Source organism: Camellia sinensis, chromosome 7 (assembly GCF_055761805.1).
Source record: "Camellia sinensis isolate YWXY chromosome 7, ASM5576180v1, whole genome shotgun sequence".
In the NCBI taxonomy this organism is placed as follows: Eukaryota; Viridiplantae; Streptophyta; class Magnoliopsida; order Ericales; family Theaceae; genus Camellia; species Camellia sinensis.
The window spans coordinates 192724730-192737247 of record NC_138967.1 but is presented as its reverse complement, the minus strand read 5'-3'; the positions used below and the strand labels follow the sequence as shown (position 1 = coordinate 192737247).

Sequence of the window (12518 nt, the reverse complement as noted above, 5' to 3'; positions counted from 1 at the left end):
TGATTAAAATCACCAGATCCACTAAGCACCATAACGTCCTTGCCCAAGTGATTCCCAACTCGTTCCTCAAAAGTAGGAGACGAAGAACTACTGCACTTAGAATGAGACTTTCCCACATCTTTTGTCCTCGCACCATTTTGATTAAGAAAACCAGGTTTTGCAAATCCACTAATGACTTTATTAGGATTGTAAGATGCACATTCAGCTAGTTCTGAAGGAGCTTTTGCTTTCCCACATCTCTTTGGAGAATTGTTGCCAGAATGCTTTCTGAGAAAACCTGGAGGAAACAGAGGCTTCAACTTTCCTTCAGAAGAATTTCTTCTAGCCAACTTCCCTGTGGCATCCTTAGTACTGCTAGATGATGGCAAGCCCTTTCCAGTCTCCATTTTTGCCTGCTCACTGTTGCAATCAACAGGACTAATCTCATCAAGAAGTTCACCTGAGCTTAAATTACCAACAGGAGCATCATGAGAAATTTTTCCTTCCTCACAGACACCATTCTGTATTGGCTGAGTGCTTTCACTTGAAGATTCAGTCAACCTTTTAGTACTACTTCTCTCAGCTGTATTCTCATCAACAGCAGAATGAGAAAAGTCTGATTCAGAATTCTGAGAATAAGCTTCAGGCTTAACCATCTCACTTAGAGAAGAACCAACCGCAGAGACTAATCTATTAGCATGTAGAATAGGAGAAGCGGTTTCTTCAATCGCATGAGAATACCCATTGCCATGTACTTCAATATCCTGTGGAACAGATGAACTTGACTCAGAATCTACCATTTCAATGTCCTCTCTCATAGCTTCAGAATTAGTTCTCTCTTTTTCGCAAGTAGAAACTTTTCTTGTGAGTCGCTATCAGATGACAAGGAACCAGAAGTACATATGCCATTAATTGACTCGGCTGTAGTGAGGAATTCAACTGATTGTTTGACATGGGGCTCCCTTTCTTGAACTGTTTGCTGCTTCCCCTTAGTTAAAGATTCAATTGGCTTCAGACATGATGGTCGGGCACAAACCCTAAAAGCAACAGCAAACAAGATCATTTATATATACATATTATTAGGTATTCAACAAAATTGATATTGCCCAAGATTAGTCTATATGCATAATTTTTGTGAGAGGCCTCATGCTTTTGTGGGCTTAAAAATATGTTGTAACAATTTTCAATATCTTGGGGTCATTGCAATAACTTTTAGCTGGAGTGGAGGGTCCAGTGGTTGATCTCCTCCAGGCTCCAGCAGGAATTCATGGGCAGCCTTTGCAGTCCATTATCATAACTAGAATCCAATTACAGAAACAACCCCAATTTAATCGACATATTAGCCCCCTAAGAGTGTGTTTAGTGTGCAAGTGTTAAATATAGGGTTTTGTTGTCAGAGTTTTCAAATAGATGCTATGAAGTGCCAAATCATTGAATGAATTTCACATATGATTCTCCCTAACCAGAAAAATCAACCAAGTCTTTTTAAGGTAACAAGCTTTGTAGTACTAATAACAGTCTATTTGTATGGGGTGATTTGGAGAGAAAAGAAAAGATAATCCCTTATAACCTACTTTTTGAATCTCCCCAAAAGTGGAGAGATTTGAAGAAGCTTCAAAAGTCAAGCTACAGGAAAGGATCGCACATATAAATGGATAAAATAAAAAATAAGTATCGTGCTATTTTCAAGAAGCCTTATTTATAATATCGCCTATAATTTAAATCAAATTTTGGCAAGTTTTGTTGTCAAAGAAGTCACTAAAAAAAGGTTGAATATGCAATGAATGTAATCTTTTTAAATGATATGTTTAAGATAATGATCGAGGAAAAAAAAATCATATAGTAATACCAGGATGAGGGTCATATTAAATAGCATGTGAAGGGGTTTTAAGATATAAGAAAGTAGTTTACTTAACAGGAGAAAAAAGAAAGATATAAGAAAGTAATGACTAAATAAGAAAGTATTTTAACTTGTATTAGGACTAACACAATTTCATTAATGAATGAGAGAAGCCATAAGGCGCAAAGGAGAAAGCAATGAGCTGTCTTTCACCATTGGTGATAGGTCTGCTCCTCATCTACTTCTTCCTCATCAAGGAGATGTAGGGTCAGAGGTTGTTACAACTTAGCCTTTTCCTCAAAAGAGGGCTTGGCCATATGTTTCAAATCACATTTTAAGACATTATTCCACGTCAATCATGAACATGTGTATCCACTGAATTTTAGGTGATAGGCCATCCTTGAGTAACAAAATGTATGACAATTACTCTTATATTGAAATTGACAAGTCACTAATGGCAGGGAAAGTAAGAAGACCAGCTACCTGCTATACAACAGCATATAAGCCCCCTACGAGAGCACCTCTTCCAAATCAACCCTCATGACCTGAAAAAAAAATTGTGAATCAAGTTAGATGAAACTACAAATTCAAGTAGACTAACATAAACAATACACGTTTCAACAAGACCACATAAATATTGCATTTTCTACTGATGTTTGTCTTGACCAGAATCAATTATGTCCCATATTTTTGCATAATGAACAGAGATTTACAAACTAAATGTGCACTGACAATGAACCAGCAGTAAAATTCAAAGAGTATGATATAGACGAAAAAGGAAGCTTCCATGGAGGACATTCTCAAAATGCAATGGGATTTTTTTCGAAGAAGTGAGATCACCAAGTCTTACACTCGGTGTTATCAGATAGATGCCTTGGCGAATGGATGTCAACACACACACACACACACACACACACACACATATATAAAGAGTTTAACATGGAGTAGCTGGACAAAAATATATTCACATATGGGACACATGCTCATCTGTACATGTGGTACTGGTCCATTTTCCCCACTTTTTTTTTCTTTTTGGGTCCCTGGGTACACACAGAGAGAGAGAGAGAGAGAGAGAAAGATAGCTATTTCTACCTTGCAGTCATCAATCCTGTACCATTTTCCACAAAAATCCCTTGTATAACAAATGTAATGGCCGAAAAATGATGCATTTAGCATGTCAAGCTACCATCTCCTACTTCACTCATGTAAGGGCTAAGATCTAAAGTCTCAGGGAAAGTCACCCTCTTGTTAAGTTTCCTAAACCTCCCGCTCTGCAACAAATATGCGCATAAATTAGAACTTATCAGAGAGAATAATAAAAATTTCAAACTTCTTTAAGCATTTAATTCACAAAACCAAAACTAAAATTCTGCCATGGACTAATCACCAATTCAAGATGTAGTTCAAAATTTAATCAGATGGCAACTTAATGACTACTATGCTATGCTATTTCCACAGCCTAAGTATTGGTTGCTTCCACAGGAACCTCACTAGGTGGGCCCAACGTGTGAGTTGGTGCAGTGCCACCAAAAAAGTGTGGAAATAGTGGTTCTCCCTTGAAAATTGTTGAAGATATACCCCAAGGAGGGAGGAGGAAAAGAGGAAAGACTACTAATATATATATATATATACCAAAAGTGAAGGAAAGAAAAACTTATCACAAACCTGAAACCTCTTTAAAGCAATTGTAAGAATGTTTGGGGGCCTTCGAACAGTAAGACGCTTCCATGCCATGACATACTCATTGCATCTGCAAAGAGATTGGCATATTATGATCTTAATATCATTGATTCAGTGGTGTTTACAGCAGAACATTTGCGGCAATATGTTTACAAGTAATCATTTATATTAATAATTATTACTACATTAGTGGAAAAATCAAACCCCCACAATGGGATATCATTGAATTGGTCCTTCTTCACTAGGCAAAAGAGTTGGCATCAGTAAAGGTTCAAATTCAAAGATAAATAGAACTATTGTGTCCTGATGCACCATATATAAAAAATAAAATAAAATAAAAAAATAAAAGGCCATGCTAACGAGAGCCCTATGAGCTGTCATTAAGGTGGAGATCATGCCGAAATAGTTATGGGTCCCAATATATTTTTCACATATCCCTACTAGAGTAAATATAGCATACCAGTGGAAGCCTACAAAAAAAAAAAAAAAAAAAAAACATAACTAGGCAATGTATCTCTATGTTTGATATGAAAACAAGAACAACCCTTACCCATCAACATTTATACATATTATCTCCATGAAGTGCTCTCTGACAGTGAATAGGTCCAAGCATTCCTCTAAAGATGTGGCATCCCCTTGAATTTCAATAGTTAGATCCATCATATTTTCATACTGATTTAAAACATTATTGCATTTTGAACAAATCACCTGGGAAATAAGAGAGAAAAAAAAGGAATTAACACATTCAGGACAGAATCAAAGAAAAATGGTTATAGCTAGATGCAAAAACTATTTTCATACTGATTTGAAACATTATTGCATTTCGAACAAATCACCTGGGAAATAAGAGAGAAAAAAAAGGAATTAACACATTCAGGATAGAATCAAAGAAAAATGGTTATAGCTAGATGCAAAAACTATAGGGCACACAACGCTATGTGGGTGTTTGGGAAGTGGGTTTTTATGTAGGTTCTTTTAGTTGTAGGATATTATTGGATAAAATGTTTTTGGTGTTTGGGAAGATAGTTGAGTTTTTTTGTGGTTGGATGTGATGTTTGTGAGAGAAAAAGTGAAATGATTATGGGGTTGGATGTGATATTTTGTTTGGATTTGTTTTTTTTGGTTTTGCAAAAATTTTGTCATTTAGTGAAAAAAAAAAAAAACCCCAAACCCAAAACTTGCCAAACACCACCTATAAAACAACAAATTCACCTCAAGTCTAAGTGTGACGGGTTATAACATTTGAGGCACAGCCACGAAGTGAATTGTCACTCCTCGAGGCTTGCCTTATGCCCAGTTATGATCTGAACAACTACACCAGCTTCCAGTAAGCAATTAAAGTTCTTTTCCCTCATAGTTTTATTGATTTATTTCAACTAACATTCTATTTATAACTATGCAGCACATTCAAAGTTTTTAAAACCCATTCAGCTGTTATTTGACACCAGGAATTGCCAGATAAACTTTAATCAATGATGCAGAAAATAATTCCTTATAAAGTCAAGGGACAACAAAGCCACATATGACTGAAAGAAAAAGGAAATGACATTATCATGATGGATATGCTGGAATCATAAAATAATTATGTTAAGAATCTACCACCTGCATGCTCAACCAGAGTAGAAACAAGAATGGGTAGATCCTAGATACTTGCAAGTCAACAGAATGTCAGAATCTATAACGGTGCATTTCACAGATTAATATCAAAACCTCAGTGTAATTGTAAGCTACCTGAGATTGGAGATGACCCCCAAATATATGTTGAATAAGGGTTGTTTCTTGAGTGCTAGAATGAAGGGCCTTCTCTCTCCCAAATTCATCTAGGCACACTGATTGCATAGTATCGATAGCAAACCTGCAAAATGAATGAACTTAAGGCTCCATTTGTTTTGACGTAAAATGTTTTTGTCTAAAAAATTTAACTCATTTTCCATTGTTCAGTTGAACAAAAAACAAGTAAAATATTTTTGATGGAAAATATTTTTGCATCATTTTCTCAAAAATGACTTACCTTTAAAAATTTCACAAGTCAAGTTTTACAAAGTTAACTCTCACTCACTACCTTTTCGACATGTTTAGCCTATTCAAATAAATATCTTAGCTCACTAAAAAATTATAAATGACACTTTATTGGATCAAAATTTCTCTTTTAGGCACTAAAATGTTTTTGTTTCAAGTGTCAACCAAATGCCGAAAACCAAAAAGAAAAATATTTTTTCTATGTAAAATCAATTTACAAGAAAAATATTTTTTGTGAAAATATTTTACGTTGAAACAAATGGAGCCTAAATCAAAATGAAACGTCTAAAATTTGTTATTGAAATCAGTAAAACTTTATCATAGTAAACCAACACGGGCCATCAAATACACAAGGGTTCATGATAAAGTTTTCTTTATAGATAGAGACAAACTACGTTAAACTAGGAGTAAAGCAAGTAATAAGACCTCATGAACTCATGCGCATCCTCTTGTTTTCCATAGCAAAGGTCACCACCAATATTAGGTAACCGCGAGAGAATATTAATTGGTGAAAAGGGATGCTGACTTTCACTAGATCTTTCGACATGGGTTTTAAATTCACAAAGGAAGCACCAATCATTTCGTCTGCCTAACCAACAAGAAACAACAAACAAAAGAATGAGAAATTGTATGATCATCCATAAAATATAGGCCACAAAAAGTTCTGGTCTGCATTTACATTCTTTCCAATGGCCTTTCTCTAACAAATAGGCAACAAGGGGCCGAGTGTGCACAAGACATTGTAGAACCACATTAGCAAAGCAGCTGCACAAATGCAATAACAATATAGCACATTGTGAGTTAAAACTGGATACTTAAGCATGTGCACTTTATGCAATTGAAGCTCTCAAGCCAGTGAAACCATCTGAACAATAAGTTTAGAACAAATAATGGAATGGTAAACACAAACCTGTTTCCACAATTAAGAAGCCCACATGGAGGAAATCCTCGCTTGTCCCAATTAAATAGTTCCACAAAATCCTCATAGGGGAAAAGAATCTGAAATGTTACTGCACATTACTGGTGTCCTTCCCAACCAAAAGGCATACTGAAATATATGAATATAAAGATCAATAAAAAGGAAATTATTTACCTCTTTTGACTGTTTGGTAATATTAACGGTTCCACTGGAAGGAACCAGTGCAACTGCACTAGAATCTCTCCGTCCATGCTGCATATATGCAGACTGCATTGATTTTACCTGCCCAGATAATTGAAAGTCCTTGCATTTTGTCTTATGCCCAGATTTCCAATGGGAAGTTTGGCAAGCTCCGGAGCTGGGATAAAGGAAGAAAGATTTAAAACATTAAAAACTCGTATGAAATATATAAAGGCAAACCTAGCAACAAGTCATGTGCAAGAAAGCAAGAAGACAAGATCAAACTCTTATGACAAAGAAGTGGGAATTAAGACGAAGCAGCAATACATAAAACCATAGGTTAATTGAGGTTAATGCCAAGAACAGAAAATAATACAGGAAACTTAAAGAGGAATAAATAAAAACAAAAAGTGCTGCCAAATAAGCTTATAGCAATTACCTCCTGAACAAAAAAACAAAAGCAAGACACACACTGAAATTTCTTCCGTGGGAGTCACTTCTCAGGGTGTGTTAACGAAGGAACAAAAAAATGTCCACATAAAAAAGAAATGTCTACCCAGAAGGATCAAAATGATTAAGGTCCTTATTCAGACTAGTTGTAGATGATTGTTGACCTTTGATTTTGATTGAATCCCTTTACTCTAAATGATCTCCCTTCACCTTCCATCAAGGGAAGTGATTCAGCACTATCCACTGCAAATGATTGGAAAAAGGGCCTATGATCAAACATGATCACCAACTTCTTCAAATTATCGTATTAGGATGATACTAGTTACACAAAACAATACCACGAATTTTCTTTCTGTAAGGGCTCCTCTGTCACGACCCCAAACCGCCCCTAGTAGTTTGGTGCCGTGATGGCCAGTAATCCGAGATTACCGAAGGCCAACTTTCAAAATTCACACACAATCAGAGTATAGATATAGGGGGCTCACAAGCGCGGAAACAATAATCTAAAATACAAGTAGTCCATAAGAGCAGTGCATAAGTCAAATGAAATGGCATACATCTTTACATAGCTTTACAACTTGGATACAAATAGAGATGAAGTACAAAAATACATATTACATCTTGGTAAAAGGCTTCTCAAGCCGACATGTTCAAAATACATAAGCTTCAAAATTGCCGACATAAACAAAATACATGAAATACAAGTCAAGATACATAACATTCAGGATTGCCGACATAAACACGCATCCAAAACATTTTGCAAAACACACATCTCGGCGTAGCCGACTTCTTGCTTGTTACCTACATACATACATAGGGAGGGTGAGCTTGGATACTCAGTGAATGGTATAAGTAATAAAGGGGTTAAATGAATGATACTCGAGATCTTTTCAAAACAATACATATAATGTCCTTGTCAAACCATGCATAACATAGCTTAGCTTGGCTTGAAATAAAACATCATTCGAAACTTGGTCTTTCAAAACTTACTTAAATACTTAACATACGTCAAATCTTAAAACATAACCTCGGCATCGAGCACACCCGTTCATAGTCCGTCTGTGGCCGATATCTTAGCAAGGGTGCTACTTAGGCTTAACGTCCCCTAGCACGAAAGGACGGTGCTACTTAGGCTTAAAGTCCCCTAGCACAGAAGGACCCTCAAAACAAGATGTGCTGCGAAAGTTTAGAGTCCTCCAGCACAAGGGACTTTCCTGAGAATGTCATCAAAACAAAACTTATACTTGATACAAGATGTGCTGCGAAAGTTTAGAGTCCTCCAGCACAAGGGACTTCCAAAACAAGGGAATAATCGACCCAGAATCGATTAGACAAACCCACCCACACTAGGCAGTCGGTGGCAAGGGAGATCTCTCAAACAAGGGTGCTGCGAAAGTTTAGAGTCCTCCAGCACGAGGGACCTATGTTACAAAGGCCCGTAGCCCTTTAACACTAGAGTGCTGCGAAAGTTTAGAGTCCTCCAGCACAAGGGACTTTCAAATCAAGAGGTGCTGCGAAAGTTTAGAGTCCTCCAGCACGAGGGACTTATCGAGAATGTCGTCAAAACAAAGCTTACTTGATACATTGCCATTCAAAACAAAGCTTATACTTGATTCATAAAATAGGGATATCATTCATGCTTAACAAATACTTTTATCAAAACAAGGCAAAGCTTTATCAAAACCTTAAGAACATAACTTTATTAAAAATACCACTCACATTAGTTCTTAGGACGTCGGGATCAAGGCAAAAGTCCAAGTCCTACAAACACATGGCAAAGCATACCGAATGCACTTCTCAAAACAAGTTTTACATACATGCAAATGATCTCAGAAAACATGCTGGAAGTCAAAACACTGTTTTACATGTCAGGGAGACATGCTGGGTACCAACCAAGTCTTTGCCAAGGTCCCACACCTCCTGGCCGAGGTGTGGCTACCCTGGCTTCGGCATGAGGTTGCATGCCGAGGTGCGCACAAGACAACTAAAGGTGTAAGTGATCATGCAAGGTAGGCCAAGGTGAGATACGATGCTTGGCCTAAGTGTGAGGTCTAGGTAAGAGTGATCTCGGCGACTACACCTCGGGAAGTGAGGTCTGGAGATCTGGGTTTCCACCCGTGAAGAACAGGAAGAACATGAACATGAAGATTATAAAGAACATGGATGCCAAAATCATAACTTCTTTATTACAAAAATCTGGGATTTCATGCTATGAGTTCGAAAACATGGACCTGGGTACTCATACTTGAAAATCATGTGAAAACAAACACAAAACATGGATCTTGGCATAAACTTTCGGATCAAAACATGACTTTTCTTGAAGAACACATGAATGCTATTTCTCTTTCTAAACCGAACTTCAAAGCAATGAATGGCTTACAAATCATATTCAATCATGCAATGCAATAACATGAACATAAGGAACAACAGGAGCAGATCAAAAATCTAACCTTAGAACACGGATCTAACAGTTCGATCTCTAGGGATCAAGCTTGGAAATCTACTCTCCCTCAAGAACTCTTCTTCCTCTCCTAGAGCTTCTCTTTCCTCTTCAAAACAAGTATAGAAACAAATTATGGGTTTTCTCTCTCTATCGACTGACTTAACTCTCAGCTCGGACACGTGGCAACGGCTGGTTAGTCCTCCTCAAAAAGGTGATAGATTGACAAGACAAGACTATGACAAAGCGTATCTAACAAGCTACTCGGTAAGGCACTCTGGAAAATGATGACATCGGCTAAGGACAAAGCTTCGGCAACTAAGGTGACAATGACCTCGGCTAGGAAGGACAACACTTGACTAAGCTGTGCCACACCTTGGCCTAGATGTGCCACACCTCGGTCTAGGTCATACCACTCCAGGACAAGATCACTCAAGTGCAACGGTAACATCTCGGCCTAGATGATACACATCTCGGCCTTGGTGATTCACACCTCGGCCTAGATAATGACATCTCGGCCAATTTGTCAAGGCGAAGGTGGAGGTCTAACAAAGGGGTTCCAAGATAATTCTAGACTGAAGATGACCTCGGCTTGGAATGATCTAGGCGTAACGTAACCTAGGCTTGGCATAACTTCAGCTTAAAATAACTTAGGCTTAACATAGCAGTGAAGGGGCAAAGCGTGCAAGCAACACTTAGACATAACACAAAGCAAGACGAGATTCATGAATGCAAACTTAGCAAGACAAAGTTATGTAAATGAACATGAACATGACTACAACATAAATATGGGTTGCTACAGCAATCTTAACATGGCAAAACATATAAATGCATGCAAACATGACTAAGCCATAAATGTGGGTTGTTACATCCTCCCAGTTAGAATTCCAGATGCAGTTGTTTTTTCATCAGTTAACTCAGCTTCATAGTTATTGTCTTCTCTTTCGGAACTTACATCTTCCAAACCAGCAAGGTTCTCGTCTTCTACAGACACCATCTAAATGAGCCCCAAGAGCACATGAGAAACATAACATTAGAAATCCATCTTATTTCATGAGCAGTCAGATGAAACATTTGTCCTGAACAGGACTCAGAGATGTTCACATCGAAGAACAACAATTTAAATTTTCACACGGGAATATTAACATAGTATAGAGCATAATTCCACAACTACTACTGTTTTATTCCATAGCATGTCAGAAGTCGATGCAACTTCCAAAGTGAATGAAGTCTAACAGGCTCTGGTATCAAAGAAATTCAATTTGAAATAACAATTCACACGATGAATCATAGGTTATGTGCTTTAGAAATAATGAAACAAAAAAGAAGGGGTGAGGATTGATAAATTTGAAAGGAATGCAATGTGGATTAATTCTCCAATGATGATAAAGAATTATGCACAAAAGGGCTTAGAAGACAAACCCTCTGTGCAAGCAAATTAAATTGATTACAAAAGCAATGTACCTTTTAAAATGATGTAAAATACCTGTTTACGGCTTCTATTCCCCTTGCTCATGGCGTTAAACTCTTCAACCTTCTGTTCTTCATATCTGTCTTTCAACGACTCTTCCCAGTAGCTAGCTCTATCTGGGTTGTTGGTGGTAGTTTTATTTTCGGTTGATGCCTTTCGTGCTTCCTCTTCTGCTGCTGCTGCTTCCACCTCATCAATGTACTCAAAATTTGCTACCTAAAGCATATGTGCAACTTTAGTTTCCTTAAAACCAAAAAGCATAAAATAAGATACGACAAAGATATCATAATAAGACAGGCCAGATACCCAGTTGAAAATGGAAAAACCAGGCTTTCACCATTTAAACACTATTTGAAATAAGGAGGGATAAGAGAACAACAGTTCACACAAATCATATTCACAGTTCGTAGCGATTAACTCACATAGGAAGATGAAATAAACAAACCTTGATTAGCGAATCTTTGCAATAGCTAATGGCATTTTGAATCATTTCGCTATACCCTCCATCACCGCAGCTGGTTGTCTCCGACAAGTTACACGACATCTTCCCCTTGTATCTTTCTTTGCTTCCTGATGCTGACTCTGTTGGCTTGTAACACGTGAAGCACCTCCTGACCTTCCGCATCAACGACGTCCCGAACCACAAAGAGAGAGAGATTGAAGTTGAGGGCTTCATGGAGAGAGAGAGAGAGAGAGAGAGAGAGAGAGAGATGTTATAATTTGTTAATGACTATACTTGTTGCTGTGAGAATACACTGTATATATAGCATAATGGTTATATTAGGAATTAGTGTAAATAGGAATTTTTGTATATATGGTATAATTGGTTATATTAGGAATTAGCGAAAAAGGAAATACAAAGATTCCTGTTTACAATAATTCCTAATATAACCAATTATGAGAAGTAATATTTACACTAATTTTTACACTATTTCCTAATTCCTAATATACAATATAATTCCTAAATCTATAACCAATTCCTAATATTTACACTAATTCCTAATTCCTAATATACACTAATTCCTAATTCCTAAATCTATAACCAATTCCTAATATTTTCTAATATAATCCTTATTTTCCCCCTAAAAATCAGAGATTATTTCCTTGGTTTGAAAGTTAGCAATAATTATTTTCTGATATTTCCTTATTTTCCTGAAAATTAAAAAAGAGTATTTTCTAACTAATTGAGTTAAAAGGTTGCTATCTACTGAAAGATAGTTGAACAAAGACAACATGCTAGAATCTTACCTGACCAACGAACAGTTGCCTTCTTGCCCTCAATGCAGTTCTCCCCGGCTACATCTTGGCACGTAATGCTAAGACTCATCCTTATTGTCACGACCCCATTCCGCCCCTAGTAGAATGGTGCCATGATGGCCAGTAATCCGAGATTACCGAAGGCCAACTTTTCAAGTTTCACACACAATCAGAGTATTACATATGGGGCTAACATGTGCGGAAGCAATACATACAAATTCAATTAGTCCATAAGAGCTGTGCATAAGTTAAATGGAATGGCATACATCTTTACATAACTTTA

At 37.1% G+C, this 12518-nt stretch overlaps 1 pseudogene; it reads right to left on the bottom strand.

Annotated features, from left to right (window-relative positions):
- Positions 1-793: 793 nt before the first annotated feature.
- On the bottom strand, positions 794-11603 carry LOC114319744 (ubiquitin carboxyl-terminal hydrolase 18-like; annotated as a pseudogene).
- Between the last annotated feature and the right edge of the window lie 915 nt (positions 11604-12518).